The sequence below is a fragment of the Monodon monoceros genome, unplaced genomic scaffold (genome assembly GCF_005190385.1).
Source record: "Monodon monoceros isolate NGI ecotype Baffin Bay Population unplaced genomic scaffold, NGI_Narwhal_1 Super_Scaffold_20, whole genome shotgun sequence".
NCBI lineage: Eukaryota > Metazoa > Chordata > Mammalia > Artiodactyla > Monodontidae > Monodon > Monodon monoceros.
In genome coordinates, this window is record NW_021703777.1 from 59,824,983 (window position 1) to 59,835,970 (window position 10,988).

At 35.1% G+C, this 10,988-nt stretch overlaps 1 pseudogene; it reads right to left on the minus strand.

Moving 5' to 3' along the window:
• LOC114902402 overlaps positions 1 to 10,745 on the minus strand; it is a 50,116-nt pseudogene extending 39,371 nt beyond the window's left edge.
• Positions 10,746 to 10,988: the final 243 nt, after the last annotated feature.

Here is a 10,988-nt window from a genome sequence, read left to right on the forward strand (position 1 = left end):
CCAAGGAGAAACACACCAAGACACATATTAATCAAACTATCAAATATTAAATACAAAGAAAAAATATTAAAAGCAGCAAGGGAAAAACAACAAATAACATACAAGGGAATCCCCATAAGGTTAACAGCTAATCTTTCAATAGAAATTCTGCAAGCCAGAAGGGAGTGGCAGGACATATTTAAAGTGCTGAAAGGGAAAAACCTACAACCAAGATTACCCTAACCAGCAAGGATCTCATTCAGATTCGACGGAGAAATTAAAACCTTTACAGACAAGCAAAAGCTAAGAGAATTCAGCACCACAAAACCAGCTTTGCAAACCAGCTTTGCAATTTGTTGTAGCTGTACAACAAATGCTAAAAGAACTTCTCTAGGCAGGAAACACAAGAGAAGGAAAAGACCTACAATAACAAACCCAAAACAATTAAGAAAATGGTAATAGGAACATACATATCGATAATTACCTTAAGTGTAAATGGATTAAATGCTGCAACCAAAAGACATAGACTGGCTAAATGGATACAGAAACAGGACCTGTATATATGCTGTCTACAAGAGATCCATTTCGGACCTAGAGACACATACAGACTGAAACTGAGGGGATGGGAAAACATATTCCATGCAAATGGAAATCAAAAGAAAGCTGGAGTAACAATTCTCATATCAGACAAAATAGATGTTAAAATAAAGACTATTACAAGAGACAAAGAAGGACACTACATAATGATCAAGGGATTAAATCCAAGAAGAAAACATAACAATTGTTAAATATTTATGCACCCAACAGGGGAGCACCTCAATACATAAGGTAAATGCTAACAGCCAAAAATGGGGAAATCGACAGTAACACAATCATAGTAGGGGACTTTAGCACCCCACTTTTACCAATGGACAGATCATTCAATATGAAAATAAATAAGGAAAGAGAAGCTTTAAATGATACATTAAAAACAAGATGGATTTAATTGATATTTATAGGATATTCCATTCAAAAAACAGAGAATACACTTTCTTCTCAAGTGCTACGGAACATTCTCCAGGATAGATCATATATTGGGTCACAAATCAAGCCTTGGTAAATTTAAGAAAATTGAAATTATATCCAGTATCTTTTCTGACCACAATGTTATGGGACTAGATATCAACTACAGGAAAAAATCTGTAAAAAATACAAACATATGGAGGCTAAACAATACACTACTTAATAATGAAAAGATTACTAAAGAAATCAAAGAAGAATTCAAAAAATACCTAGAAACAAATGCCAATAAAAACACGACGACCCAAAACCTATGGGATGCAACAAAAGCAGTTGTAAGAGGGAAGGTTATAGCAATACAATCCCAACTCAAGAAACAAGAAACATCTCAAGTAAAAAACCTAACCTTACACCTAAAGCAATTAGAGAAAGAACAAAACCCACCAATGTTAGCAGAAGGGGAGAAATCATAAAGATCAGATCAGAAATAAATGAAAAAGAAATGAAGGAAACTAGAGCAAAGATCAACAAAACCAAAAGCTGGTTCTTTGAGAAGATAAACAAAATAGATAAACCATTAGCCAGACTCATCAAGAAAAAAAGGGAGAAGACTCAAATTAATAGAATTAGAAATGAAAAAGGAGAAGTAACAACTGACATTGCAGAAATACAAAGGATCATGAGAGATTACTACAAGCAACTCTATGCCAATAAAATGGACAACCTGGAAGAAATGGACAAATTCTTAGCAAAGCACAACCTTCCGAGACTGAACCAGGAAGAAATAGAAAATATAAACAGACCAATCAAAACACTGAAATTGAGATGGTGATTAAAAATCTTCCAACAAACCAAAGCCCCGGACCAGATGGCTTCACAGGCGAATTCTATAAAACAATTAGAGAGGGGGTAACACCTATCCTCCTGAAACTCTTTCAAAATATAGCAGAAGGAGGAACATTCCCAAACTCATTCTACGAGGCCACCATCACCCTGATATCAAAACCAGACAAAGATGTCACAAAGAAAGAAAACTACAGGCCAATATCACTGATGACCATAGATGCAAAAATCCTCAACAAAATACTAGCAAACAGAACCCAACAGCGCATTAAAAGGATCACACACCATGATCAAGTGGGGTTTATCCCAGAAATGCAAGGATTCTTCAATATAGGCAAATCAATCAATGTGATACACCATATTAACAAATTGAAGGAGAAAAACCATATGATCATCTCAATAGATGCAGAAAAAGCTTCTGACAAAATTCAACACCACTTATGATAAAAACCATCCAGAAAGTAGGCATAGAGGGAAGTTTCCTCAACATAATAGAGGCCATATATGAAAAAACACAGCCAACATCATTCGCAATGGTGAAAAACTGAAACCATTTCCATTAAGATTAGGAAGAAGACAAGGTTCCCCACTCTCACCACTATTATTCAACATAGTTTTGGAAGTTTTAGCCATAGCAATCAGAGAAGAAAAAGAAACAAAAGGTATCTAAATAGGAAAAGAAGAAGTAAAGCTGTCACTGTTTGCAAATTATAGGATACTATACATAGGGAATCCTAAAGACCCTACCAGAAAACTACTAGAGGTAATCAACGAATTTCGTAAAGTAGCAGGATACAAAATTAATGCACAGAAATCTCTTGCATTCCTATACACTAATGGTGAAAAAGCTGAAAGAGAAATTAAAGAAACACTATCATTTACCATTGCAAGAAAAAGAAAAAAATACCCTGGAATAATCCTACCTAAGGAGACAAAAGACCTGTAGGCAGAAAACTGTAAGACACTAATGAAAGAAATTAAAGATGATACAAACAGATGGAGAGATATACCATGTTCTTGGATTGGAAGAATCAACACTGTGAAAGTGACTATTCTACCCAAAGCAATCTACAGATTCAATGCAATTCTTATCAAACTACCAATGGCGTTTTTCACAGAACTGGAACAAAAAAATTCACAATTTGTATGGAAACACAAAAGACCCTGAATAGCCCAAGCAATCTTGAGAAAGAGAAACGGAGCTGGAGGAATCAGACCTCCAGACCTCAGACTATACTACAAAGCTACAGTAATCAAGACAGTATGGTACTGCCACAAGAACAGAAATATAGATCAATGCAACAGGATAGAAAGGCCAGAGGTAAACCCACGCACATATGGTCAACTTATTTTTGATAAAGGAGTCAAGAATATACAATGGCGAAAAGACAGCCTCTTCAGTAAGTGGTGCTGGGAAAACTGGACAGCTACATGTTAAAGAAGGCAATTAGAACACTCTTTAACACCATACACAAAAATAAACTCAAAATAGATTAAAGACCTAAATGTAAGGCCAGACACTATCAAACTCTTAGAGGAAAACATAGGCAGAACACTCTATGACATAAACCACAGCAAGATCCTTTTTGACCCACCTCCTAGAGAAAAGGAAATAAAAACAAAAATAAACAAATGGGACCTAATGCAACTTAAAAGCTTTTGCACAGCAAAGGAAACCATAAAAAAGACAAAAAGATAACCCTCAGAATGGCAGAAAATATTTGCAAATGAAGCAACTGACAAAGGATTAACCTCCAAAATGTACAAGCAGCTCATGCAGCTCTATATCAAAAAAACATACAACCCAATCCAAAAATGGGCAGAAGACCTAAATAGTCACTTCTCCAAAGAAGATTTACAGATTGCCAACAAACACATGAAAGAATGCTCAACATCACTAATCATTAGAGAAATGCAAATCAAAACTACAATGAGGTATCATCTCACACCAGTCAGAATGACCATCATCAAAAAATCTACAAACAATAAAAGCTGGAGCGTGTGTGGAGAAAAGCATACCCTCTTGCACTGTTGGTGGGAATGTAAATTGATACAGTCACTATGGAGAACAGTATGGAGGTTCCTTAAAAAACTAAAAGTAGAACTACCATATGACCCAGCAATCCCACTACTGGGTATATACCTGAGAAAACCATAATTCAAAAAGAGTCATGTATCACAATGTTCACTGCAGCACTATTTACAATAGCCAGGACAGGGAAACAACCTAAGTGTCCATCGACAGATGCATGGATAAAGAAGATGTGGCACATATATACAATGGAATATTACTCAGCCATAAAAAGAAATGAAATTGAGTTATTTGTAGTGAGGTGGATCAACCTAGAGTCTGTCATACAGAGTGAAGTATGTCAGAAAGAGAAAAACAAATACCATATGCTAACATATATATATAGAATCTAAAAAAATATTAATATGGTTATGAAGAACCTAGAGGCAGGACAGGAGTAAAGACGCAGACGTGGAGAATGGACTTGAGGACACAGGGAGGGGGAAGGGTTAGCTGGGACGAAGTGAGAGAGTGGCATGGACTTATATATACTACCAAATATAAAATAGATAGCTAGTGGGAAGCAGCCTCATAGCACAGGGAGATCAGCTCAGTGCTCTGTGACCACCTAGCAGGGTGTGATAGGGAGGGTATGAGGGAGACACAAGAGGGAGGAGATATGGTGATATATGTATATGTATAGCTGATTCAATTTGTTTTAAAGCAGAAACTAACACACCGTTGTAAAGCAACTTTACTACAATAAAGATGTTAAAGAAAAAAAGAAACCAGTTGCTTGAGTAGTCATTAATATATCAGTGTTTGCATTATATAGGCAGTCTAATCTACATGGTACATTCTTGTAATGAGGCATCTCCCTCATTTATTTAAAAAGTACTATATGGCATACATACAACTGTGAATAAGAAGAAATATTTTCTGATGAAATCTGCTTTGAGTATTTTCAGGAACATTAACCTTTAAAACCTGAGGATATTTTTATCAAAACTTAAAATAAGATCATTAAACAGAGGTAACGCTGCCTCCACACTGAAATGGAGATTTCAGCCCTAAATTCAGTGCTGAATAGAATATTTTTCCAGTTTGTAGTAAATGCCTTATAAAGTTTTGTAGTACTAATATCAACTCTTATTCAGTGGAAGACAGCTCAGTGTCATTCAAAGTGGACAATACTAAGTACTATGTATTTTGAGGCCATATTCTTTTACATATTTTAAATCATAAAATATATTTGACTTCAAATTGAATTCAGTAGTAAAGTTGCAAAAATCGGTATAATCATATAAATTCTGTCTTTATCAGCTGTGATGACAAATACAGTCTGTATGCTAAAGGCTTAAATGGAATTGAACTGAGCTTGATGGCAGTCGGGCAGGGGAGTAACAAGAATAAAGTAGCAAGCCCAAAAGAAATTCAAGCCACTTCTAAGTCCACAAACTACTTGTTTGGCTTGCATCAGCATGCTTTTGTAAATTCTAAGCATAATTGTCGCAGACAAATGTTAGTGTTGTCTTAGCTTCTTAGAACAAGGAACAGCAGGGGGTACGGATTAAGGGGAGCTATTGATACATAGGGGTGGGCTGAATACATTTTTAGCAGGCCAAGTACATATATGTAAACCTAGTGTTTCTGAGAATGGTTTTAAAGCTGCAGTATATATATATATATATATATATATATATACACACACACACACATATATAAATGTTTTTATTTCCTTAGACAATAAGATGGGCTAGTGAGATAGTTCCAGGAGAGGAAGGGGTCAGGGAAAGTCTTTTTTTAAAAAAATTAATTATTTTTTTTACAGTAGGTCCTTATTAGCTACCTGTTTTAAATATAGCAGTGTGTACACATCAATCACAAACTCCCAACCTATCCCTCCCTGTTATCCTTCCCCCTGGTAACCATAAGTTCATTCTCTAAGTATGTATGTATATATATATATATATATATATATATATATATATATATATATCAACAGTATTAAACAGAAGAGGGCAAGTATTCAAGATAATTAAAGTGAATGACACACTTTAACAGAATAAACCTGAGCCAAAAATTTTTGATGTCAGATATGCTCTTTTTGATGCTGCATAAATATACATTAGAATTATTTTTTTTCTGTAATGAAATAGGTCCCGTTAAATAAAACCCAGATATCTTTAAGATTTTCTATTGGAACACCCAAGCTTTACTTTCAATATTCTTCAAGGCACGGTAAGCACATTTCTGAAGCATAGAGAAACAGATTAATGGATACAGACAACTTTAATTAAGCATCAACAATAAATATTTACTGCTCAATTGTACATTTGTGAAGATCAAATGTAAAATGCTTTGAATTTTTAAAAGACCAAGTTTCAAGTCCAAGATTAATTACTTACAGTTTGTGGGAATTCAGAGAGGTAAAGTAAATTAAACCCTTCAGATTAAAATTTGGGCATTATAATAATTATCACATACAGTGGTTGTGAAAATGATATGATCTTCAAGTATTGCCTAAGTCACTAGTAATTGTTTTTATTCAAGGGATTATAAATGTTGAGTAATAAAATCAGGATAAATAAAACATTTGTGCTTGAAGATGTTTGTTTATCTGACTTTTTTCTTAAAGTAGGCAAAGTACAGTTAATAAGGAAAACTATTAAAACTATTGTTTGTGTGATGTAGCAAAGAACACAATTTAAGCATGATCTTTCATAGGCAATGGAAAACATGATCTCTTTAAGGACAGCAGGCAGCAATAAAGCATTAAAGTTAGGAAAATGAAAGCTTTTGATGAAGTAGAAGGAAAGTGTCAACTATGAAGAAAAATAAACACTTTCTTGTCTAATTAAAAAATAAACGTGATAAGTAGTGACAAACTCTATTTTTAAAACAGCCAAAATATAGGACTACAGATTTTGAAAATCACCTCTAATTGTTTAAACTTAGTTGTGATGAGAGACATCATAGCTACCACAAAAAAGGGATTTTCTAATAAGATTTTTTGTTACATTTTTCTCTCAGCAATAATAACAAATATTACCACATAATGAATGAATGAAGGTATTAAATGAAAACCACTATTCTTTGGAAACTTACTTTACATACCCATTTTTTAAATCACATATATCACACACCAACTCAATGCAACATTAACTAATATTTATAATTATGACAGCAGGAAAAGTCATTAAAACTACTCAATGATAACCTATATGAGAAAAGATTCTAAAAAAGAACAAATATATGTATAAGAAGTATAACTGAATCACTTTGCTGTACACCTGAAACTAACACAACATTTTAAATCAACTATACTTCAATAAAATTACCAAAAAAAAAAAAAACCTCTACAATGGAAAAAGAAAATCTGCTAATTCTCTTCCTGTTAAACTAAGTATGTTTGACCAAGTTCATTGGATGGTTCAGAGAAGGCACTGGCCCACAGACCATATGGCCTGCAGAGATTTTTTAAAAAGGAAATAAACCGTATTATAAATACTTCTGTGACATAAAAAAGTGATTTTGAAAAATTTTTAGGTGTCATGCTCATTGCTATCCAAAAATAGAATTGTCTGTCTACTGCTTTTTAAAAAAACTATTTTAATATGCCTAGTTAAGAGAACAGAAATTTAATGTTAGAGAATAAAAATATCAAATGTTGAGCTATTAAGGAAAAGGAAAATGTTGAGCAATTTAAGGAAAAGAACCAGGATTTTGAGTTCAGCTGACTTGATTCCATTCTTGGTTTTGTCTCTGTTAAAGAAAAAAATTATTCTGACACGTTAAAATGGTAAGGCAAACTTTATTCCAGACTATTGTGATAGGTGTCAAGACTATAGCAATAGAGGAGAGAGACTGAGCTCTACCCTGAATACAATAAGGAAAAGGGAACACAGTAGAGGAGCAGGTTAGTGGCGGCTGTTGGTGGATGGGAAATTTCTAAGAGGAGATATTAAGAGTAAGGGGAATTCTTGCTAAAGTGACTTGGGATTTTTGCTGAAGGCAGGCCAATGTGGGGCATGAGGAATTTGATCAGATATAGAGGGTAGAGGATTCTCTCTAAACTGGCTTAACAGGGTTCTCACTAAAATTGGACTATGCAGGCCTAGCAGGACTGGGGCCACAGTTTGGTCTGGTTGAGAAGAGGGCTTAGAGGAGCTGAATAAAGTTTAGTCAAGGAGAGTCTTTTTCACCACTTATCAGCTGTGTGACCTTCTTAATTTGCCATAACTTTTTAAGCATCAAATTCCACAGCAGCAAAACTGGGGCAATATCGATTTCATGAAGTTGTTACGGGGCAGTTTCTTTGGTACTTGTGTTGGCATGCTGGTCCAGCTAGGCATACAGCTTTCCCACACCTGGATTCCACAAGTTCTTAGGCTGGATTTGAGTCAAGAGAAGAGAGATTCTTCTGACCACAGCACCTTACTTCCACAAGAATTTTAATGAAACATTTTTAACCCTCCAGCTTTAGTATTTACAGTTGTTAATATTTTCAAAGATAGAAACCCAACACGGTATTTCAAACTCCAGAGACTTAGTGTATATCTCACAGTTGCCCAAAGGTAATGGTAACTTAAATTTCAGTTTTCTACTGAATGAGAAAAAGATTAAGATTCCATTAGGAAAAATGTATTGTATTTCATCTCATCTCATGAGTTTATAAATGAGTTGAAACACTAAATGATGGTGGAAGAAGTACAATGTTAGGGAACAAACAAAGCTTGTCTTACATGAACAATGTCAAGTCTTAACAAAGTAAAATTAAGGAAGAAAGGTGAGCATACAGTTCTTCTGTGTCACCTCCTGGTCACCATTCATAGGAACTCTCATTAGACTCTCCTTTCACTGAGGAATCAGTGTGAAAGAACACTCAACGTGCATGTGTGTATATGTTTTCATCCATCTGTCATGTATTATATTTTAAAAAGTCATTTTGTTTTCCGAAAACAAAGTCTGGACTAGACGCTTTCAAGCTGACTTTGCAGAGTATAAAATAAAGACATGTAGGTCTCAAGACATCCCATTTTTTAAGGGTAAAACTCTACATTATTTTACCTTCAAATAAAGATTTTATTCTATATTACTTTATTCTTACACAGTAATAGACAAAAAATTAAATTTTATATAAATGTGTATATCTAGCATTTTAAACAATTTATGGCATTTTGCAAATGAGTGAAAGAATTTATCCATGAGAAAGCAAAGTTTTGAGAATATTGTTTTTCTTAATTTTATATATCTAACTTTTTCTCATCTAAACCAATTTTTGACACATGAACAATGGTTAGTAAAATACTGGTTTTATGAATTTGAATGTTATTTTATCTATAAGTTATTCTTATCTAAAAGTGGAGATATCTGTAATACAAATTTTCAACAAAGATTTCCTCAACATTCTCTGTCAGGTTGGGAGAGAGGAAAATTCTAGTAAGTAGAGAAATCTTTATGGTCTATTCCTGATCCAATAGTTCAGCTCAAGTAAAAATGCTACCTTTTCTTCTAAATTTCTACAATAGTACTCACATTTTAAATAGTTTTTAAAAAGATTAATTCTCTAATTCCTGTGAATTTATGAAAGATAATAACAATGAGAACAATTACTACCTACTGACTACTTACCATGTTCTAGTCACAGTATTGTACTTATGGTATTCATTTTCCCCCCAAATATCTATATGATAGGTAATATTATTTTTATCTTACAGGTGTGGAAATTTCAGCTTACTACACATAAGAAACTTACCCGAGACTGCACAGTAGCCAGGTGGTGAAGTAAAGATTTTAACAAATGTCTAGGTCATTCTTGAGCTCTCTCTTTCCACTATGTAAAACAGCTTTTATAGTTATAACTTTATAGTTAATTCAGCTTCTGCTGACCAAATTATTAATGGTCTGAGAAAACAACTTATAGTTTTACCCTTGAAAAGTTTTTGTTTTTGTGTTTTTGCTTTTTGGTTCTTCTGAGGGGTTAATTATTAAGTGAAGCAAGCAAATAGCTTCAGGCAGAAAAGAAAATAAACTGATATTTTATTCCCAGGAACAAATTAAAAACCCACACTCTCCCTTTGTCACAATGTGCTTCAGTACAGCTTTCTAGCTCAAAAATAAAATAATAATAAATGTCCTGGATAAAATTCTAACCTGAGGTGATTATTCTGGCTAAATAGGACTTTGGGTCTTGCCTGTGCCTTAAGAAAGGGATCTTAAATTTCTGATGAATGGTTATAGAACCTTCAATGATGCCCAGTTAGCAGATAATTGATGCTTTCCAAAGAAACCAATAGCAGAACAGAGAAAGAAATGCACTTAAAAAAAAAAAAAAAGATTCCTAGAGTGGCCAAGATGGCAGAGTAGGAAGATCCTGAGCTCACCTCCTCCCACAGGCACTCTAAAATTACAACTATTTACAGAGCAACTATTGATGAGAAAGGCAGAAGACTAGCAGAAAAGATCTTCTACTACTAAAGATATAAAGAAGGAACCACAATGAGACAGGTAGGAGTGCTGAAGATGCGGTATACTCAAGACCCATATACCTGGGTGGGTGACCCACAAATGGGAGGATAATGACAATTTCAGAGAGTCTCCCTAAGGAGCAAGAGGTGTCAGCCCTACATCAAGCTCTCCAGCCCAGGGGTCCTGCACCAGGAAGATGAGATCTCAGAACATGTTATGAAGGCCAGTGAAGCTTACTCTCAGGAGATGCAGAGGGCTGTGGGAAATAGAGATTCTACTGCTAAAGGGTACACACAAAATCTCACACACTCTGGACCCAGAGCAGAAACAGTAATTTAAAAGGAGTCTGGGTGAGACCCACCTGCTGATCTCGGAGAGCCTCCTGTAGAGGCAGGATGAAACTGGAGCTCACCATAGGGATATAGACACTGGCGGCATCCATCTTTGGGAGCTCATTCTACCGCAAGGACACTGGTGCTGACAAGCACCATTTTGGAATCTTCCCTCTAGCTTATTAGTGATGGGACCCAGCCCTGCCCACCAGCCTGTTGGCACCAGTATTGGGATGCCTCAGGCCAAGCAGCTAACTGGGCAGGGACACATCTCTACCCAACAGCAGGCCAACTGCCCTAAGACCCTCTGAGCCCACAGACATTTTGGGACATGGTCCTGTCCACCATAAAGC